The 8,697-nt window shown below is 43.4% G+C and overlaps 1 long non-coding RNA gene across 2 annotated transcripts; it reads right to left on the reverse strand.

Moving 5' to 3' along the window:
• Positions 1-4,158: 4,158 nt before the first annotated feature.
• Positions 4,159-8,691, reverse strand: LOC123053400 (uncharacterized). Of its 2 annotated transcripts, XR_006425567.1 has the most exons (3): positions 7,874-8,691; positions 5,782-7,686; positions 4,159-4,518 (listed from the first exon to the last, which is right to left on the reverse strand). It is a non-coding gene; the product is annotated as an uncharacterized lncRNA (long non-coding RNA). The 2 variants fall into 2 exon arrangements; XR_006425566.1 differs by lacking the exon at positions 4,159-4,518 and having other exon boundaries at positions 4,789-7,686.
• Positions 8,692-8,697: the final 6 nt, after the last annotated feature.

Genomic DNA, 8,697 nt, shown 5'->3' on the forward strand with positions numbered 1-8,697 from the left:
ATTGAGTTTCTGGGTATTTAGTGTGCATAATTCAAATTTGAACTACAAGCACGTGCTCCATTGCACCAAAGTTGTTTGAAAAATCACATGTGTGTTCTTGGGTGAATTTCTAGGTCCCATGCAAGAGATGGGAGTGAAATTCAAACATCTGGGCGTCGTGGCTCGGCCGGAACATTGAGAAACTTGGTTTTTTAATTCCTGTAATTCCAAAACACGGCTGAAAATCATGAAACTTGGCATGGTCTCATGACATGGCAGCAACATGCTACGGTAATTATTTTGGCCGAATTGGGACAAGCTTTGGTGTAGGCTTCTTGCAAACCAGAGCTTCCTGAAAATGGCTCCTGGTTCCGGGAGGGAACATGTCACCTTCGTGCGCGAAACGACATACGTACACTGCCTTCTCCCGCCTTAATTTTTTTACACAGCCAGATTAGACCAAATAGAAGTATGGTGCTAAATTTTGGAATTATTCCGTGTTCGTTTGGCCTTTTTTATACATTAATTGAGCTTCTGCACATTTAATGTGTATAATTCAATTTTGAACTACAAGCACGTGCTCCAGTGCACCAAAGTTGTTTGAAAAATCACATGTGTGTCCTTGGGTGAATTTATAGGTCCCATGCAAGAGATGGGAGTGAAATTCAAACATCTGGGCGTCATGGCTCAGCCGGAAAGATTGAGAAACTTGGTTTTTTAATTCCTGTAATTCCAAAACACGCCTGAAAATCATGGAACTTGGCATGGTCTCATGACATGGCACCAACATGCTGCGGTAATTTTTTTGGCCGAATTGGGACAAACTTTGGTGTAAGCTTCTTGCAAACCGGAGCTTCCTCAAGAAGGCTCGTGGTTCCGAGAGGGAACGTGTCATCTCCGTGTGCGAAACGACATACGTACACTGCCTTCTCCCGCCTTAATTTTTTTACACAGCCAGATTAGACCAAATAGAAGTACCTTTGCTAAATTTGGAATTACTCCGGGCTCGTTTCGCCTTTTTTATACATTAATTGAGTTTTTGGGCATTTAATGTGCATAATTCAAATTTGAACTACAAGCACAGGCTCCAGTGCACCAAAGTTGTTTGAAAAATCACATGTGTGTCCTTGGGTAATTTCTAGGTCCCATGCAAAAGATGGGAGTGAAATTCAAACATCTGGGCGTCGTGGCTCGACCGAACAGATTGAGAAACTTGGTTTTTTAATTCCTGTAATTCCATAACACGCCTGAAAATCATGAAACTTGGCATGGTGTTATGGCATGGCACCAACATGCTGCGGTAATTTTTTTGGCCGAATTGGGACAAGCTTTGGTGTAGGCTTCTTGCAAACCGGAGCTTCCCTCAAGAAGGCTCGTGGTTCCGAGAGGGAACGTGTCACCTCCTTGTACGAAACGACATACGTACACTGCCTTCTCCCGCCTTAATTTTTTTACACAAGCAATTAGACCAAATAGAAGTACCGTGCTAAATTTTGGAATTATTCCGGGCTCGTTTCGCCTTTTTTATAGATTAATTGAGTTTCTGGGCATTTAATGTGCATAATTCAAATTTGAACAACAAGCACATGCTCCAGTGCACCAAAGTTGTTTGAAAAATCACATGTGTGTCCTTGGGTAATTTCTAGGTCCCATGCAAGAGATGGGAGTGAAATTCAAACATCTGGGCGTCGTGGCTCGGCCGGAAAGATTGAGAAACTTCGTTTTTTAATTCCTGTAATTCCAAAACATGCCTGAAAATCATGAAACTTGGCATGGTGTCATGACATGGCAGCAACATGTTGCGGTAATTTTTTTGGCTGAATTGGGACAAGCTTTGGTGTAAGCTTCTTGCAACCCGGAGCTTCGCTCAAGAAGGCTCGTGGTTCCGGGAGGGAACGTGTCACCTTCATGCGCGAAACGACATACGTACACCGCCTTCTCCCGCCTTAATTTTTTTACACAGCTAGATTAGACCAAATAGAAGTATCGTGCTAAAGTTTGGAATTATTCCGGTTTCGTTTGGCCTTTTTTACACATTAATTGAGTTTCTGGGCGTTTAACGTGCATAATTCAAATTTGAACTACAAGCACATGCTCCAGTACACCAAAGTTGTTTGAAAAATCACATGTGTGTCCTTGGGTGAATTTCTAGGTCCCATGCAAGAGATGGGAGTGAAATTCAAACATTTGGGCGTCGTGGCTCGGCCGGAAAGATTGAAAAACTTAGTTTTTTAATTCCTGTAATTCCAAAACACGCCTGAAAATCATGAAACTTTGCATGGTCTCATAACATGGCACCAACATGATGTGGTAATTTTTTTGCCCGATTTGCAAAGGCCCACACATTAACAATCAACAAAGTCATTTTGGAACAAGTGCTGTCACGTTACAAATCGGAAACACAAGTATTATTGAAACCGTGGGCGTTCGACTTACCAATTACGTGCGGCCACGCGTCTCTTTTTTTATTGGCTAGGAGGTACCGTGCGGGGTAGTTATTTGAGTACGGGAGGCGTGCGATCAGACCCCTGCGCGTGCTCATCGGGAGGAGAACCCTTTGACCGCTACCCGCCGCGCACCTCCCTCCCAACGTCTCCATTAATGGCGCCCGAGCACCTGTTCTACGGCGTGGCTATATGTCTCATTGGACTGAGATTTAAAAGAGAAAAATGAAAATCTGAAAAGAAAGTTTTGCACGGATCTTGATGTAAGATCCGACAAACCTATATAGCATCGACTGCGACTTATAGCAAGCATGATGAATATAAGGACGATGACAGTGGATAATAATTGTCTTACATATTTAGAAACATAATTAAAAAAAAACCACATGCGGCAACGCCCAAAATACACAAGGGCAAAAGAAGAAGGAAGACAACGATCTGGCTCACTAATCTCTACTTTCTTGATGCGTTGCTGCAGGCCACGGGAACTAGTCTCCGCGGCGAGCGGCGATGAGCTCTTTCTTGTCCTCAAGATGCTGCTTGAGAGCATCCACGGATTCCTCCACCAGCCTTCTGCGCTCGATGTTCAGCATGGCATTCTCATCCATGAGTTTCTCGACGATGACGCCGGTCCTCTTCAACAAGGCAGTGGTCTGCTCCTGCTGCTCCGCACTTCCGACGATCTTCGCCCTCAGCAGGTCACGCTCGGCCCAGAGCTTCGCATTGCTCCCATTTAGTTGCCGGATGACGTCGGTAGACTGTTCAAATAAGGCTTTCAGGTCATCCTGCAACCTCTCCCGCCTGGAGATCTGATCCATCTGCCTAAGGACGAGGGCACACATGCGCCTGTAAGAGTCCTCGCCTGCCCGCAAGGCATTTTCCCAGGCCACCGCGGCAAGGGAGGACATCTCTGCTGCATTCGCGGCGCGGCGGGGCATCTCTTCTTCTTCCGCGGCACGGCCGGACCAGTCTGCTGCATCGACGGCGCTAAGAAGTTGAGGAGGAATATGCAGTCATCTTGGAGTAGTAATATTTATAACCGCGTAGTAATACGCTCCTAAGTGGGAAACCGTTTAGGTTTTGATCGGTGTGAACAAGTTTGCAATTTGGAATGTGACAAGATGCGGCCTTCCTGTTCTTTTAAAAAAATTGTGACGGGGCGCATGCTCAAACTTTACTGACGGTTATAAGTGCGGCACTATCCCCGAAAGGCATAACGTGAGCACGTACGCCTTCTCGGCCGCGTACGTGGCGTTTGCATCATAGGATGCACCGCAATAGGCAATGTCAGCACACGTCTTGTTCCAACAACCGTGCGCGCTCGTTATTATCATCGCGCACGCTTCTTTTAATTAGAATGGGTCTGCCCGTCTAGCGCACACACGTTGATCTATCTAACTGTTTCAGTTTGTTGTGGCTAATCGCAAACAGTTCATCCATGTAAAGTGTATGCCATCAATCGCAGATAATTTGATCTGGCTTACCCATTTCTGTTCTGTTGCCTAATCGCAAACAGTTAATCCTTCTGAAGCGTATGCCCTCAATCACACACACCTTGATCTGGCTGACCGTTTCTTTTGTGTTGCCTAACCACAAACAGTTCATCCGAGTGAACCGTATGTTGTATATCACACACACTTTCATCTGGCTGTCCGTTTCTTTTGTGTTGCCTAATCACAAACAGTTCATCCGAGTGAACTGTATGCTCTATATCACACACGCCTTCATCAGGCTGCCTGTTTCTTTTGTTCCACCTCATCACAAACAGTTCATTGAACTGAACCGTATGCCCTGAATCGCACATGCAACTAAAATCTGAAACGTGTTTGATACATCCTCCATTGCAAACGTTTTGCACCTTTTTTGACGGATTTTTTACACCCTATTTGTGATTGATGCATCGCACACAGTTTCATGAAAGGGTCTCTGATCGTAGTGTCGCCACGAACGCAGATATAGATGGACAACAGCCAGGCAGAATGTAGATAGCTCGTCACTTTGGCATCATTGCAGCCGACATCCTTATGGCCGCGCGCGAGATCACTACATCATTAGCATGGACTCGCTACAGCATTAGCATGTCCATGTTGTTGACCTGATGAGATTTTTTCATTGCACTGTTATAACATAAGGACTAGAACAACTATCAATATAAATTGATGCTTTTTTGTAGGTTTCCGAGAATTATAATTTACGTTTTGTAAATATATAATTTTTTTAAATAGGTGTACTGCACCATTACAAAAGTTTGTAATGAACATGTCCATAATAATTATTGTATCTTTTATTTGACAGCAGAGAAATATTTTTAAAAAATTGATGATTGTTTGGGCTAGACATACCAAGACAAACACTTTAGGAAACAAGAGTCTGAACTTTTTGTGCATTTTCCCATTGATCTTCACTGTACTAAAATTAGAATTTGAACTCCAGCTTTCTTTGATAGAACATGGTAAATCCATGTTGTCTGTTTTTTTAACCAGAAAACTGAGCAAGATTGCTCGCTAAAGGCCACATATTTTTTCATATAGTAAGACAAGTGAAAGATAATATATAAAGGCCCATTGGAGAAAGAATTAGCAAAACTGAAACAAAAACATATGTTACCAGAACGGAAAGCAATGGTTTTTCAAACTTTTGGGTGAGAGCATGGTGCTCTAATCCGATTTTGCATATATCTAAAACTCCACGGGCGACCTGAACTGATGCATAACAGTATGAGTGCAGAATTCTTGTAAGCATAAGAAAATACGTAGAGTGCACATATAATTTTCCAGGATTTCCTCGATGTTCTGCACATTAAAGTTGATGTACTGAAAATAACGCAAAATTTGAACTGTAAATCAAGTAAAAGCTGAGCTCTTGTATAGTTCAAGTAATTGTTTTGTAATTATATGTGTTAACCATGTGCTACACACAATGAACTAATACATTTTTTATTAGCGAATTGTAGTAATATAGGTACTAGAACTTCTAGTAGTATATATATACAGCGTGCATAAGAAAATAACATGCATGATCTCCACAAGACCATACACTCCAACCAGCCACAATCATGCGAACATCCCACTCTCTCATATCTTGAGAACATAAATACTAGTCATGCATGATCTCCACAATACCGATAAATTGAGCTGTTTCAATAACACAAATTGAACTTTTTCTATGATTACATTTTAACTGATGATAAAATACATAGTGAATGATACACTTATTGTATGATTTCTTGCAAAACCATGGAAGTATACTCTGATCACATCCATTCCGCGACTTTGTTTCCAGAGAGTGGAAGAATTTAGGACAATGCAAATATTTATCTATAATTTGGCCATTTTAGTGTGGTCTGAACTGAACATACCTGATCAGTGATTTTCCAGAGCCATGAAAGGAGTTGGAGGAGGCAGCGATGGGGAACAAAGGGTTCACGACGACGCATCTGGGAGCTTGAGGGATGGAGGCGCATGGGGGCTGGTGGGACGCTGCACCGGCAGCTAGCAGTGATGGTGGTTGTTGCTCGCAGTGGTGGTGGCTGTCGCATGGCTTCCCGGGAACGCGGCGACCGGGGATGGTCTGGAACTCTTTCCTGAACATCTTAGGTCAGAACACATATATTTTGTTATCTTTTTTATATAGACAAAACTTCCAAGTTTTCTCTAAGACACTCGTTGAACTTTTAACTTCCTAAAAGTTGAACTATGTATGGATTCATTAAACTTCCAACCAAAATCAGACGAGCATCACAAATGCTACCAGCAACAGTTCAGAATCAGCGAGAACACAAGTTTAGTAACATTGTCAGTTCAGCAGTACACACAAGCAAACATGGCTGAATCATCAATTTAGAGATGAGATCTTTATTGTGGCTTCAATTTTGATAGTAGTATACCGGTTGTTTTAAGAAACAAGAAACATGAACAAAAAAACAAGTCTAGCTCCGTGTCAGCATTTCAACAAACATGTGTAGAGGTATATAAAAGAAATTGAATTAACAACAATATATCATATGAACTTGTGGGAGCACATTTTATTTTTTTCACTGCATTTTTCCCACAACTTGTTGCAACAAAGCACCATCTTTTGGGAGCACAATGGTTTGCAGAATCATGGCAGCTGGGACTAAATTGTACTGCTGTGAATCAAAACTTCAGAGACAACTAAACTATACTGCTATGCAATCAAAATTACAGCTGCAAGCTAGCTAGGATACATGATTCCAGAAATGTCCCCCAACATGTACTAGGCAGTTTCAGAACCTGTACTGACAATGAACTATGGATCGACGGCTAGAGGCGGAGGAGCTCGACCCCGGCGAGTCTCACAGCCCTGCCACGTCGGCCAGATTCGCACCGTTCGACCCGCAGGAGGAAACAGGTGGAGGCGGCTAACGGAGCTGGCAGAGGATGGCGGTTGGCGGTGCCAGGAGCCAGAGAGGTTGGGGACTAGGCGTCGTGGGGATCTGGGGAGATAGGAGCGTGCGGCGCCGGGATCCAGGGAGGAGGTAGTGCCAGGATCCAGGGAGGTTGGAGGTTGGGGCCGGGCGGCGCCAGGATGGGTCTGGGGTACTTAGAAAATCTTGGCACGCTTTTAACATGAGGCACCTTCTCCCTGATGTTGAATAGAAGAATGTAGATAAAGTAACAATTCAATTTTTTTCTAAAATAAGAATTGAACTGAATAAAAATTAGATATTGAACTAAACTAAAATAAGAAACTAGACTAAATTAAAATTAGAAATGAAATTTCACTAGAATTTGAAATTGAACTGAAATAAAATAAGAACTTTTCTTACATATCCTGACTTGAACTTTTCCCCTAGTGAATTTTTTGTTGATATTTTTGTGTTCTTTATTTTCTACTTTCTTGCCTCTGGACTTTCTCGTAGTGCAAAATTTGTATGCCACAATTAAAACAGACAGATGTATACGTGAAGTTTGTAGCAGCGGAGATCTGAACTTATGTGCTTATCAAATTTGTGCTTTAATAACCTTTTTCGTAGATTCAAAACAAAAAAAAACAACCACATGGACCAACACATTTGGAGGGAGAAACTATAGACGTACATCATGGGGTAGCAAATAATATGAACTCCAGGCACAACATTTTTTTAACTTCTTTTTGTATCTCGCAAACTGAAAATAAGAAGAAAGCAAATTAGAACACAAAGTAAGAAGAATGCAGAGCACCAGTGCTTGTGCGGCATGGATCCGTCATCGCTTTTGCATCCTAGTTCCAGCCAGTATGAGCTAGCACCTCCTGGATCGAGCTGTAGTAATGCAACACAACGCATCAGAGAGATAAAAAGGTGAGTAGCAGCATGTACAGGAAGGGTAGAAAGCAACTACAGCACATGAGCATCCACGGGCAGAGAGAGATGCAGCAATGGCTGGAAATACGCATTGTCAATGGACGGATGGTAGCCTGCTTTGTCGGGAAAAGACGGTAGCCCTCACCGTCAGGCACCGGCGATGGGGCGCGGCAGTGCTCGGGGGTCCCGGGGCAACACGACGCAGGTTGGCGGGCTAGGCGTCGGGGTGGCGACCGCGACGACTGTACTAACAGACTGAATAAGAAGTTCCGAACTGGGAGCAAAGACCATTGGAAACATATTTACAATTTTACATTATATGATAAAAAACAAACTTAAAATACCATGCTAAAATTTCAAAATCTTCAGAGTTGGGTACCTATAACTGAACCGACGACCCATTTTTCTTGCAACGGAGTACCACAATACTAACTAGTGGCCTGACTATAATCAAATAGAACTCATGGACTAAGCCCTTGCAACCACCTAAGCAAGTAAACAACTAGCTGCAAATCTCACTACCTGAACCCACACCGTCAACTCATCTCTGCTCTATCAGCTCACAGTTTTAGAGAGAAAATAGGTGAACTATACACAGATTTACATTGCACAAGAACAAGATCCATAAAACTACAACTAATCAAGACAAACGTGGGATTTGACATTGGGAAATCACACACCCACATCTCACAGACATGAGAATGGGGATCTGTCACTCCCTTGTTCTATCTCCTCTCACTTCCTTCATACACACACGCAAACAGAGAGAGGATGAGAGGAAGGCAACTGAATCGGATCCAGGGAAAAGAGCATGGGTGGCCTGCACGCAGCTCTTCTCATGACCAGCGGCGGAGCGTGCAATTGTACTGCCGCAACGACTCAGTGCCTGCCATGGCGTGGCAGCCGCAGGTGGCGTGCGCTAGGGAGGAGCGGCCGGCGGCGCGGGTGATATGGCCGTGGGAGGGAGTT

The sequence above is a fragment of the Triticum aestivum genome, chromosome 2D, assembly GCF_018294505.1.
Source record: "Triticum aestivum cultivar Chinese Spring chromosome 2D, IWGSC CS RefSeq v2.1, whole genome shotgun sequence".
Taxonomy (NCBI): domain Eukaryota; kingdom Viridiplantae; phylum Streptophyta; class Magnoliopsida; order Poales; family Poaceae; genus Triticum; species Triticum aestivum.